The 13754-nt window shown below is 45.0% G+C and overlaps 1 pseudogene; it reads right to left on the bottom strand.

Annotated features, from left to right (window-relative positions):
• Positions 1-6192: 6192 nt before the first annotated feature.
• LOC104995022 lies at positions 6193-6582 on the bottom strand (annotated as a pseudogene).
• Between the last annotated feature and the right edge of the window lie 7172 nt (positions 6583-13754).

Genomic DNA, 13754 nt, shown 5'->3' with positions numbered 1-13754 from the left:
TAATGTCTCTGCTTTTGAATATGCTATGTAGGTTGGTCATAACTTTTCTTCCAAGGAGTAAGCATCTCTTAATTTCATGGCTGCAATCACCATCTGCAGTGATTTTGGAGCCCAAAAAATAAAGTCAGCCACTGTTTCCGCTATTTCCCTATCTATTTGCCATGAACTGATGGGATGATCTCCGTTTTCTGAATGTTGAGCTTTAAGCCAACTTTTTCACTCTCCTCTTTCACTTTCATCAAGAGGCTTTTTAGTTCTTCAGTTTCTTCCATAATGGTGGTGTCATCTGCATATCTGAGGTTATCGATGTTTCTCCTGGCAATCTTGATTCCAGCTTGTGGTTCCTCTAGCCCAGCATTTCTCATGATGCACTCTGCATACAAGTTAATAAGCAGGGTGACAATATACAGCCTTGACATACTCCTTTTCCTATTTGGAACCAGTCTGTTGTTCCATGTCCAGTTCTAACTGTTGCTTCCTGACCTACATACAGGTTTCTCAGGAGGCAGGTCAGGTGGTCTGGTATTCCCATCTCTTTCAGAATTTTCCACAGTTTATTGTGATCCACACAGTCAAAGGCTTTGGCATAGTCAATAAAGCAGAAATAGATGTTTTCCTGAAACTCTCTTGCTTTTTCAATGATCCAGCAGATGTTGCCAATTTGATCTCTGGTTCCTCTGCCTTTTCTAAAACCAGCCTGAACATCTGGAGCTTCACAGTTCACATACTGCTGAAGCGTGGCTTGGAGAATTTTGAGCATTACTTTACTAGCATGTGAGATGAGTGCAATTGTGCAGTACTGAAGCATGAATATAAATGGATGAACTTATGGGGACAAAATAAAGAATAGAAAGGAATAGACTCACTTTATACGGGAATTTATTGCACAAAAAAGATGGCATTTCAAATTAGTAGAGAAAAGATGGTTTAGTCAATAAACTGTGGGAAGAATGGCCTAAATATCTGCCAAAAACAAAGTGGGAACTCTAACTCTAAAAGAATTCCAGATCAAAAGTTCAGGCATGGACTTCCCTGGCGGCCAAGTGCATGCAAATCTGCCTGTTAATGCAGAGGACACGGGTTGGATCACTGGTCTGGAAGACTGCACACGCTGCAGAGCAGCTAAGCCCGTGTGCTACAACTGCTGAAGCCTGTGCCCTGCGACAAGAGAAGCCGCTGCAACGAGAAACCCGCGAACCACAGCGAAGAGTAGCCCCAGCTCACCACAACTAGAGAAAGCTCGAACAGAGCAACGAAGACCCAGCGCAGCCAAAGTAAATAAATAAAGCATTCTGGCTAAAAAAAAAAAAAAAAAATTAAGCATTTAAGTGCTCACTTCAGCAATACATACTAAAGCTGGAATGATACAGAGAAGATTAGCATGGCCCTTGCACAAGGATGACACGCAAATTCATGGAGTGTTCCATGTTTTTTAATACAGAAAGGCAAATATCATACGATATTTCTTATATATGGAAATCTTTTTTTTTAAAGGGTACAAATGAACTTTTTTTGCAAAATAGAAGTAGAGTCACAGGGATGTAGAAACAAACATGGTTATCAATGGATAAGGTGGGAAGGGATAAATCGGGAGATTGGGATTGACTTATACACATTGCTATACACCAGGGCCTTTCCTAGTGGCTCAGTGGTAAAGAATTTGCCTGTCAATGCAGGAGAAACAGGTTCAATCCCTGGTCTGGGAAGATCCCACATTCCTCAGAGCAACCAAGTCTGTGAGCCACAACTACTGGTCCTGTGCTCGAGTCCAGGAACCTAAACTGCTGAGCCCACGGACCGCAACTACTGAAGCCCAAATGCTCTAGAGTCTGTGCTCCAAAAAAGAAGCCACTGCAATGAGAAGCCCACGCATCGCAACTAGAGAGTAGCCCCCACTCGCCACAACTAGAAAAAGCCGTCGAAGCAATGAAGACCCAGCACAGCCAAGTAAATACACAAAATTATTTTTTTTAAGGTAAAATAGATAACTAATAAGAAATGGCTGTAGAGCACAGGAAACTCTACTCAGTACTCTGTAATGGCTTATATGGGAAAAGAATCTAAACAAAGAGTGGATATATGTATATGTATAAATCATTTTGCTGTACACCTGAAACTTACACAGCATTGTAAATCAAACATACACCAATAAAAAAAATTAAATAGAAAAAAAGAACTCTCTGCTGATGCAGATAACTGTTTAATATACTCAAAGTGACTGAGAAATCAAAACTATCTGGAATTTCACCATTGTTATTTTTTGTACCTCTTTACAAATATACCATTTATATTTCTTAAATTATAAACATAAAAAAATTCATACAACTATATGTTGTTTGCAATTTGCTTCAGAATAGTCAAGGGATGGAGGAATGCGTGGGGCATAGCTGAAATGAGACTGAAGGTGAGAGTGTTTGTCACTCAGTCATATCCCACTCTTAGAGACCCCATAAACTGTAGCCCACCAGGCTCCTCTGTCCATGGGATTTTCCAGGCAAGAAAACTGGAGTGGTTGCCATGCCCTCCTTAAGGGGATCTTCCTAAACCAGGGATCGAACCCAGTTCTCCTGCATTGCATGCGGATTCTTTACCTTCTGAGCCACAAGAGAACCTACTCTGCCGTGTTCTGATTGCCGTTGAAGTGTTGAGGGTACTGCTGGTTCCTTTCTTCTCTCTACTTTTGTGTATGTTTGAACAAATGCCAAAAGAAATTACTGGGTAATTTAAAAATTAATCTTGGCACATTCAAGGCCTTTCCAGTCATATTACAAAGTGTTAGAAGCCATAAAAGAAAAGACTGAGCTAGTCCACTAGATATAAATTTTTTTTAAGAAAAAAATAAAACAACTGAATGGCAAAAAAAAACCTCACCGTTGATGAATCAAAAGGTAAACATACTATGAAAAAGTATTCACATAGCATAGAAAATAAACTAATTTCCTTTTTATTAATATATCATGAGTTCCTATAGATCAATGAAAAACCAGTAATACATGTGAGAAATTGGTACATTTATGAATATACAATTTGTGAGAAATAAAATGGCTTTCAGATACATGAAGAATGTTTATCTTCACTTAGGAAAAAAGAAATAAAAAATAAAGCTATAATGAGATATCATTTTAAGTTAACCAGTTGGTAAAACAAAACAAAAAGGGGATAATATGCTGTGTTACAAAGGATGTAGAAAAACATTTTCACAAGTTGTAAAATATATATTGGTACATCTTTCATGAAAAGTAATGTGATAATATCTATCAATATTTAAAATGCAAAAAGCCTTTTACTCAACAATTTCACTTCTACTCATTTGTCCTACGCGCGATGTACAAAATAACGATATAAAAGGATATTCATTACAGCACTGTCTGTCGTAGCAGAAGATTGGGAACAACCTAAATTTCCACCAACAGGAAACTATTAATACTTAATAAGTTCTGATGTAAGCATATGATGGACAACGAGAAAGATCCAGGCAGACTTTGAGAAGATATGGAATGACCTTCAGAAGATACTGTTGAATGAAAAAAGTGAAGTGCAGAACACTGAGTATAGTGTGTTTTGCATGAAGAAGTGCATGTGTGTGGATGAATTTATGCTATATAAATGCACACGCAGTTGTACATGTTTGTAAGTGTATAGGATATTTCTAACAGAAAAGACAAGAAGCTGGTAACACGTAGGCTGGAAAGAAGTATTGTGATGGACAAACAGGGAGATTTATGTTTCATTTATTTTGTTAGACAATATCCATTCAAAAATAAATTTAAGAATCATTCGTACATATTCAAAGAGAAAGTGATGAAGGAAATGTGGTAAAATGTTAACATTTAGGGACTGTTGGTGAAGGCTCTATGGGAATGATTCTACTATTTTTGCAGCTTTTCTGTACGTCTGAAATGATTTCAAAACAAAAAGTTTCCAAGATGAATAAACTTAAGTTCTAAAAAAATACATACTCTCACAACCAACCATCATTTTCACTCCCTTCTTACTGCTGAAAAATTGGTACTCAGAGTTTCCATGGCATTACTGAGCTAAATAAAAATTCATTTTTAATACAACAAAAATCTGTTCACAATTTTATTCTTGTAATTGTTGTTGGCACATAGTTGATTTACAATGCTGTGTTAGTTTCAGGTGTATAGCGAAGCGATTCCGTTATACAGATATGCATATCCTCTCTTTTTTTAGACTTTTTTCCCATATAGGCTATTGCAGAGGATGAGTAGAGTTCCCTACACTATACAACAGGTTCTTACTACTGGTAATTTCATATATGGTAGGATGTATATGTCAATCCCAATCTCCCAATTTATCCCACCCCTGGTAACCATGTTTTCTTTCTATATCTATGACCCTACTTCTATTTTGTAAATAAGGCTTTTTGTACTCATTTTTTTTAGAGTCCACATATTATGCAATATATTTGTTTTTCCGTGTCTGACTTACTTCACTCAGTATGACAATCTCTAGGTTCACCCACGTTGCCGCAGATGGCATGATTTTGTCTTTTTGTGGCTGAGTAATAGTCCATTGTATATATGTACTGTATCTTTATCTGCTGCCAGACGTTTAGGTTGCTCCCGTGCTCTGGCTGTTTTAAATAGTGCTGCAGTGAACACTGGGGTGCATGTATCTTTTTGATTTATGGTTTTCTCTGGGCAGTGCTGAGGAGTGGGATTGGTGAGTCACATGGGGGTTCTATTTTTAGTTTTTTAAGGGCCCTTCATACTGTTCTCTGTAGCAACTGGACCAATTAACATTCCTACCAATAGTGAGGAGGGTTCCCTTTCCTCCACACTCTCTCCAGCATTTACTGTTTGTAGACTTTTTTTGATGATGGCTATTATGGCCTGTGTCAACAAATATTTATTGAATGTCTAATATGAGCCAGCACTGAGAATACAAAAGTGAAAAAAATAGGGAAAATCCATATACAATATAATATCTGATAGCCATAAGTGGTATGAAGAGAAGTAAAGCAGAGCAAAGGGATTGAATGGTGGGAGGTATATTTTAGATGGCGTGGAGGGGTGGCGGTCAGGAGAAGTCTGTCCAAGGAGCTGATACTGGGATAGAGTACGTGAAGAAGAAGTTTTGGAAGAAGCATGTTCAGGGAGAGGAAACAGGGAGTGCAAAGGCCCTGAGGCAAGAACTTGCTTTGTGTACATGAGAAGCAGTGAGGAAACCGCTGTGGTTGAAGAGGTAGTGGAGGGCAGAGTGAGATGAGGCCAGAGGTGCGACCTGTACACCCTGTAAGGACACGGCTTTTTATTTTAAGTGAGACAGAAGCCACTTGGAGGATGACAAGATCCTGTGTGGGTTTTATTTATTTATTTATTTATTCAATTTTGGCAAATGCAGTGATTTTAGGAACTCATGAAACTGAAGAATTAAGATTTTTCTGTGTTAGGTACAGCTAGATCCAAGGTCCCAGGCTGGATGTTCTTGGGTTCCACGTTCCATCTGCTGAGCTTACCAACTCGAGAAAGAAGATGGTACTTTTTGTACTTTTCCAGAAAAATCTTCATGGAAGACCTCTCGTTGGATCACGTACCCATCTCAAACCAAGCACTGTGACCTGGGAGATGGGGTGCTCTGATTAGTCAGGCCAGGGTCCCACATCTACCCCTGGGGTCAGGGTGTCTTCTCTATATGGCCTGAGTGGGGTGGGTGTTTCTGCTTGAGGTAGAACACAGTCCAGGCAGGAAATTACACAAATGTCTGCCTCAGCCTGTAGAGAAGGCTCCAGGCCACGCTTTCTTGTCTACATGGAGAAAGGTAGGACCAGAGAGGGTGAGAGCCAGGCCCCACGTCACACAGCAAGTCAGAGGCAGGGCTGGGGCCACATTAGACCAGGGTCTGCTCTCCCCTAGCTGTGTGATGCTGCACAAATGACGCCACCTCTCAGAGCCTCTCTTCTCCCACCTGTATTTGGGGTGACATCTCCCTTACAGGGCTGTCTGAGGATGAAAGATGACCACTGTGAAGTACCCAGCACAGAGCTGGACACACAGCAGGTGCGTGGTCGTGGCAGCAGTTATTGGTCCGAGGGGCCATGGCCATGTCCAGGGCCAGTGAGGGGCGGGTAAGAATCCAAGGGCAGCAAAGTCTCGTCTCAGCACGTTCATGGCTGGCCCAGAGGCAGGAGGGATGCGCTGGCCACACTTGCTTGGTCTTCGGTCCCTGCCAAGTCCCATAAGGTTGTGTCAAAGAGTCCAGCTTTGGTCATGCTGGTCAGAGGGGCCAAAGCACCTCCAAGTCTCTTCCGGGATCAGGCTGAGGAGGGTGGGAGTGGTTCCTCGGGGCTGTGGCCCTGGGCTGTGGCGTTCATGGCCGGATGCTGATGGCCTGTTTGAGGAGACCCTCCACGCTGCGGAAGTAGACACTGCTGTCGACAAGGTTCTTCACGGCACTGCAGGCGTACTCCACGGTGTAAATGGCTCCCTGGCTCTGCTCCTCCCGCCGCTGCATGTCAGCCTTATGCTGGGCCAACTCAGGCAGAGAGTGGCGCACACGCTCCTGCAGCCGGTACAGGGCCTGTGTGGGTTTTAAAAGGATCCTTGTGGCTGCTTTCATTGTGGAGAATAAACTGTGTTACGCAGAGGCAGAACGAAGCAGGAGACCAACGAGGAGGCTGCTACAATAATCCAGACAAGTGATGGCTGGAACCAGGGGGGCAGCCACAAGTAACGAGGAGAGGCAACTGGACTCTGGATATATTCTGGAAGGAGGGCCAGCGTGCTTGCTTCTGCATTTGGGCAATTGCAGGAGATCTGGGACCTTTTTCTCTCCAGCAAGGGACTCTCCCCACTTCTCTGAGAGTAGAGTGAGTTTGGATTTTTAAGATCAAGTCCCCAGGATCTCAAGGCATCCCGAGTCCATTTTCCCCCACCCCCACCACCCCACCGCCCAACAGTGGAAACAAAAGGGCACAGAGACAGCAGGGGGAGGTCCAGCCATCTCTGATGGAGCCTGTGTCACAGAGTCAATCTGTAGGTGGTGAGAGCTCAGCCTGGCCTCCCCCTCACACCGGCCCCAGGGGAGGAACCTGCCCGTGAGACAGCTGGCAGGAAGACATAGCTTGATGCTAGGGGAAAAATTAGATGCAGGCCTCTTGGGACACAGTGGAGCTAACTTGAAAATGCAACGTCACTAGACTCAGCTCGGAAATTTTACAAAATTTTACAAAAACGGAATGAAGGAACGAGCATCAAAGACAGTGAGATGGTTTTGTGAATGCAAAATTCCACGCTTACTAATTTTCTTTTAAAAAAATTTTTATAAGGTGAAAGTGAAGTCGCTCAGTCGTGTCCAACTCTTTGCGGCCCCATGGACTGTAGCCTCCCAGGCTTCTCCGTCCATGGGATTTTCCAGGCAAGAATACTGAGTGGGTTACCATTTCCTTCTCCAGGAGATCTTCCCGACCCAGGGATTGAACCTGGGTCTACCGCATTGTAGGCAGACGCTCTACCATCTGAACCAGGAGGGAACTGTTTATTGATTGATTGATTGATTGATTTTCATGTATATTTTTTTAGCTGTGCAGCATGCAGGATCTTAGTCCTCCAGCCAGAGTCTTAACCACAGGACCTCCAGGGAATCCCTAATTTTCTTTTTTTTTTTTTTCAACTTTTTATTTTGTTTTGGGGTATAGCTGATTAACAATGTTGTGATAGTTTCAAGTGAACAGGGAAGGGAGGGAGTCCCTAATTTTCAATTCCCTAAAGGGCTTACTTGGTGGCTCAGACGGTAATCTGCTTTCAATGTGGGAGAGCTGGGTCTGATCCCTGGGTCAGGAAGATCCCCTGGAGAAGGGATTGGCAACCCATTTCAGTATTCTTACCTGGAGAAATCCATGGACAGAGGAGCCTGGCGGACTACAGTCCATGGGGTTGCAGTCAGACACGACTGTGTGACAAACACTTTCAAAGATGCTTGAATTCACGTTACAGTTTAGTAAACTGTGAAGCAAGATACTCTCTGTTCTGGGGTTCAGTGGTGAGAACTGGGGCTCAAACCGGGAGACCTGGGTTCCCTGTGTCCAGCTCCCAGGTCCAAATTATTTCTAGAATGAGCTTAGATGAGCTGGTGATCTCAGGGGAAGGGAAAGCCAAGGAACTGATTAAAGTTACATTTATATAGCACGTTTTACCTAAGACTGAGAAAATCTAAGCAACAACAAAAACCCAGGAGGGACACAGGAGACAGGTGCCCTAGGCTCCTCTGAAGAGCTGTCACGTGGCTGTAGCCCTGGGCGAGGCACTTCCCCTTTCTGGGTTATCGAGCAAGCAATATGACCTGGGTCATCAGCGTGAATATCCTGGAGCCCCACCACTTCCTAGGGGTGTGACCTCAAGCATGTGACATAAAGGTTGGTCGCCTCAGTTTCTTATCTGTGAAATAGAGGCAATAATGGTGCCCACCTAGGAGGTGTATCATAAGGATTTGATGCTATAAACCTTATAAGGCATTTGGAACCGTGTTTGGCAGATGATAATCAATGTCAGCTGTTGCTACTTTTGTGGTTGTCAGAGGGAGACTGAGTTACAGAACTGCCAACTTCTCCATCCCAGCACTTGGCCGGTGGCCTGGTTCACACGCCAGACTGATTGTTGAGGGATGAGGGGCAATGACGTGGGAGCTGGGATGGGGTGGGGGTGAAGCTGAAGGAAATTCAAGCCCCAGTGAATTTCAACAAATACTTGTCCAGCACCCATGATGTGCTGGGAACTTTCAAAGTGCTGGAAGACAGCGGTGAATGCAAGAGGCAAAGACCCACCTTCATGGTGTTCGTGTTTCTGTGGGCTGAGTGGGACGGGCAAAGCTGCAGTGATCTTTGCTAACTTGTTCACCCGGACACTAGGCTGGCTGAAGGGTTGCAGCAGCCCCGCATCCCTAGCCTCAAGTCTGTGTTTACCAGAAGTTTTGGTAAATAATTCCTGGCAGGGATACAGCATCTCATCTCAAATGCTTGCATCTTTCTGGTTTACTCTGGCATCGCGAAAACTACACCCACCCAAGGAGCAACCTGAACTTGCTCCTGGAGGCTGCCCTCAATCGACAATGGCTGGCGTCTGTAGTTAAGTACCCCAGAGGTACCTAGGCAAGTACCCTGAGAGATAAACCTAGGACACGTTCCACACAGTCTCTGCAGACCTCACGGTTGCACACAGCAGACCTTGCTCACCAATACCTCCATTGGCCTTTTTTTTTGAAAGTGAAAGTCGCTCAGTCGTGTCCGACTCTTTGCAACCCCATGGACTGTATAGTCTATGGAATTCTCCAGGCCAGAATACTGGAGTGGGTAGCCGTTCCCTTCTCCAGGGGATCTTCCCAACCCAAGGATTGAACCCAGGTCTCCCATATTACAGGTGGATTCTTTACCGCCTGAGTCACCAGGGAAGCCCCCCTTTATTGTTATGATTATTTATGTATGTATTTGGCTGTCCAGGTCTTAGTTGTGGCATGCAAGATCTAGTTCCCTGACCAGGAATCAAACCCAAGCTCTCAGCACTGGAAGCACCAAGTCTTGGCCACTGGACCACCGGGAAAGTTCCCCCTCCACCGGCTTTGGCCTTCTTTTCCTTTCCCACATTCCCCACTCTCTATGCTTCCAGAGCCGCTTCCCAAGTAAACCACCTACATACACACCCATGTCTCAGGTTGCTTTTGGAGGGGGCGGAAATCTACGAAAGTTGGTTTCAGAAACGGCAGAAGGGCTTCTGAAAATGGCTCCCTCACCAGTGAGATGACTATGGGGCCTGACGCTGGCAGTGAGTAGGGAGATGATAAGTTCCCTGTAGGCTGCAGCCTCCTGCTGACCAAGACCCAGCTGTGGGAGGTAGACCTGGGAGAGATACAGAAAATACAGGGCTATCCCTGGTGGCTCAGTCAGTAAAGAATCCGCCTGCAATGCGGGAGAACTGGGTTCAATCCCTGGGTTGGGAAGATCCCCTGAAGGAAGGCATGGCAACCTCTCCAGTATTCTTGCCTGGAGAATTCCATGGACAGAGGAGCCTGGCAGGCTGCAGTCCATGGGGTTGCAAAGAGTTGGACACGACTGAGCAACTAAGCACACACACATGATAATTATGAGGATTTGGCACTGGCTGACCTCTGTTAACTTCCCTAGAAGTCTTGAAGAAAGAGAATCACAGGCTCAACTCAGGGCAGACCATGGGAGACAAGAGACCTCCCCATCAAAGCATTTGAAATGGTCCTCATCTCTTGTGGCCCAAGAGCAGACTGTGATGATAATCAGCCTCAGTTCAGTTCAGTTCAGTCTCTCAGTTGTGTCCAACTCTTTGTGACCCCATGGACTGCAGCCTGCCAGGCCTCCCTGTCCATCACCGACTCCCGGAGCCTACTCAAACTCATGTCCGTTGAGTTGGTGATGCCATCCAACCACCTCATCCTCTGTCATCCCCTTCTCCTCCTGCCTTCAATCTTTCCCAACATCAGTGTCTTTTCCAGTGAGTCAGTTCTTCCCATCAGGTGGCCAAAGGATTGGAGTTTCAGCATCAGCATCAGTCCTTCCAATGAATACTCAGGATTGATCCCCTTTAGGATGGACTGGTTGGATCTCCTTGCCGTCCAAGGGACTCTCAAGAGTCTCCTCCAACACCACAGTTCAAAAGCATCAAATCTTCAGTGCTCAGCTTTCTTTATAGTCCAACTCTCACATCCATACATGACTACTGGAAAAACCATAGCTTTGACTAATAATCATAGCTAATAACCACAGCTTTGATAATCAGCCCCAGGGTTTGGTATAAAGGTGGGAGAGCTACAGGAGAGACCATGCATGCTGCAGCCAGCAAGGAGAGAGTGGGGCTCTGAGTCCTGGAGTGGAGGTGTTTAGATGGATGAATCTTACACTCCCTGCTTCCCTGAGCCCTCCAGGCCTGCAGAATGCCCCTCCCCTGCTAGAGGAGAACACCCACCCATCACTTTAAGATTCACCCCACCTCCCCTCTCTACCTGTAGACAAGAGTCAGCAAATGCTTTAAGAGCAAGAGAGTAAATATTTTAGGTCTGTGGGCCACATGGTGTCTGTCCCAACTACTCATGTCTGCTTTTGTGCTACTTAAAGTACAACAACAGCCATAGACAACAAGCAAACGGGTGTGTCTATATTGAAGTAAAACTATACAAAAATGGGCAGCTGGTCCCTGGAGCTAGAGTTTGCCAACCTCGTCTCCTAGACCAATAATTGGGTCAGGTCTCAGCATTGCCTGAGTAGAAAAAGTAGAGTTACTGCTACTGGAGGAGATAACTTGCCATAATGCTACAGGTCTGACTGACGTGTTTTGGTAGGAACAGGGTGAACGCATGGGAGGAGATCTCAGGGCTGTGGGACTGGGACTCGGGGAAAGGAGGAATACAAGGCAGCAAAAAACAGTGTTTATTGAGCCCTCTCTCTTGACTCAAGATTAAACAGCCCGGGGGATTCCCTGGTGGTCCGGTGGTTAAGGGCTCTGTACTCTCACAGCCCAGGGCCCAGGTTCGATTTCTGGTTGGGGAACTGAGCTCCCGTAAGTCATGCGGCCCTGTTCCCTCCTGGAGTCCAGTGGGTCCAAATGAGTCTGTGGCTACTTTCCAGCCCCTGAATGCAAATCGGGATGGATGTACTCAGCAAGTAGCAGAACGCTCAGGTCGGTTCCCTAACCAGTGAAATAAAAGCCCTTAGGGAAAGGACTGAGAAGAAGTGTCTTCAGTTATCCCACTGGTCAAGATGGTAAATGAGAAGCAGTAGCACATCCCTGGTGGAATTGCAAAGGTTAATCCTACCCTCAGAAACTTAAAGGACACAGTGTTTCCCAATCCGCCCCCACCTGCTCCTACAAAAAACCAAAGGAAGCATGGTGACTGATAATGGTCACTGTTATCAGCCCTGTCTCTGATGACAGCCGTAGTTGCCGCCATTACATCATTAAAGTATGGCATGTCCACTAGAATGGTCTCCGTAGCTCTGATTGTAAGAAGCTAATAACATGGCCAATGCATTCTTTCCAATCCATATCAGGAAAGCGGATCAAAAATCATGACCACATTCCCTGCAAAAATTCAGGAACCTATCATATTAGTTAAGATTTAAATGGCCAACTGGGTTGAGGCATGCCGGGACATTTCCTCTATGGTTGTTGTTCAGTCACTCAGTCATCTCCGAGTCTTTGCGACCCCATAAACTGCAGCACACCAGCTTCCCTGTCCTTCACTATCTCCTAGAGCTTGCTCAAACTCATGTCCACTGAGTCGGTGATGCCATCCAACCATCTCATCCTCTGTCGTCCCCTTCTCCTCCTGCCTTCAATCTTTCCCAGCATCAGGGTCTTTTCCAGTGAGTCAGTTCTTCGCATCAGGTGGCCAAAGGATTGGAGCTTCAGCTTCAGCATCAGTCCTTAAAATGAATATATAGGGTTGATTTCCTTTAGGATTGACTGGTTTGATCTCCTTGCTGTCCAAGGAGCTCTCAAGAGTCTTCTCCAACACAATTCAAAAGCATCAATTCTTTGGAACTCAGCCTTCTTTATGGTTCAACTCTCACATCTGTGCATGACTACTGGAAAAACCATAGCTTTGACTAGACGGACCTTTGTCAGCCAAGTGATGTCTCTGTTTTTTAATACACTGTCTAGGCGCCCCACATGGTTAAAGGACAAATTATTATACTGTGGACATCCTACCACTAAAGAGGCATGGTGCTGGTGGCCAATAGGGACGTTGGAGGCAGTGTACTGAATACTGCTCCAGCTCATGTACTGGACGACTTATGTATTGTTTAAGTGGAGTACAGAGCTAAAGAGGCTCTGCAATAGGTCCTCACTATGGGGAAAACGCTCGGGACGTGTGACCCAGCATATCCCATGATACTAGAAATATCCACGGGAGATAAGCAAACAGTGTAAAGTCTCCAAAAGCTCCAAGGGCAGAGCCTCATCTCAGACCCTTGGGGTTCTGGAGCAAAGCCATGGTCCATAGAACAGAGGATTATTCAGTATTTGAAAAGTAGTTCTTGGCCAAACTGCAGGATCCAGAGCAAAGAAATGATTACTGTTTTAAGCTACTAAGGCTTCAGTCAGTCAGTCTTAGGGTTGATAAATATAAACAGATAATCAGAAGATTCATGTAAGAGTACCTTGTTCTTTTTAATGTCATATAGGATTCCACTATATACAGATACCACAGTCTATGTATCTGTTCTTATGTTCTGGACATTTAGGTTGTTTCATAGGCTCTGTTATGAATAATGCTGCTATGAAAATATCTTTTGGCACAAATGTGTGTTTATTTCTCTTGAGAACAAGCCCAAGAATGGAATACCTAGTCATTGTTCCTCCTCTAGGCTCGAGGGGAGGCATCTTTAGAAGATATTGCCAAAGAGTTATTCCAAAGGAGATGAAATAGTTCACACTTCCACCAGGAGGTGTGAGTTCCAGTTGCTCTGTATCCTCACCAACACTTTGCATTATCAGTCTTTTTCATGTTAGTCATTCTGGTAATGTGTGCTGCTGCTGCTGCTGCTAAGTCGCTTCAGTAGTGTCTGACTCTGTGTGACCCCATAGACGGCAGCCCACCAGGCTCCACCACCCCTGGGATTCTCCAGGCAAGAACACTGGAGCGGGTTGCCATTTCCTTCTCCAATGCACGAAAGTGGAAAGTGAAAGTGAAGTCTCTTAGTCATGTCCGACTCTTAGCGACCCCATGGATTGCAGCCCACCAGGCTCCTCTGTCCATGGGCTTTTCCA

The sequence above is a fragment of the Bison bison genome, unplaced genomic scaffold (genome assembly GCF_000754665.1).
Source record: "Bison bison bison isolate TAMUID 2011002044 unplaced genomic scaffold, Bison_UMD1.0 scf7180017864270, whole genome shotgun sequence".
Taxonomy (NCBI): domain Eukaryota; kingdom Metazoa; phylum Chordata; class Mammalia; order Artiodactyla; family Bovidae; genus Bison; species Bison bison.
This window is presented reverse-complemented; position numbering and strand designations above follow the sequence as displayed.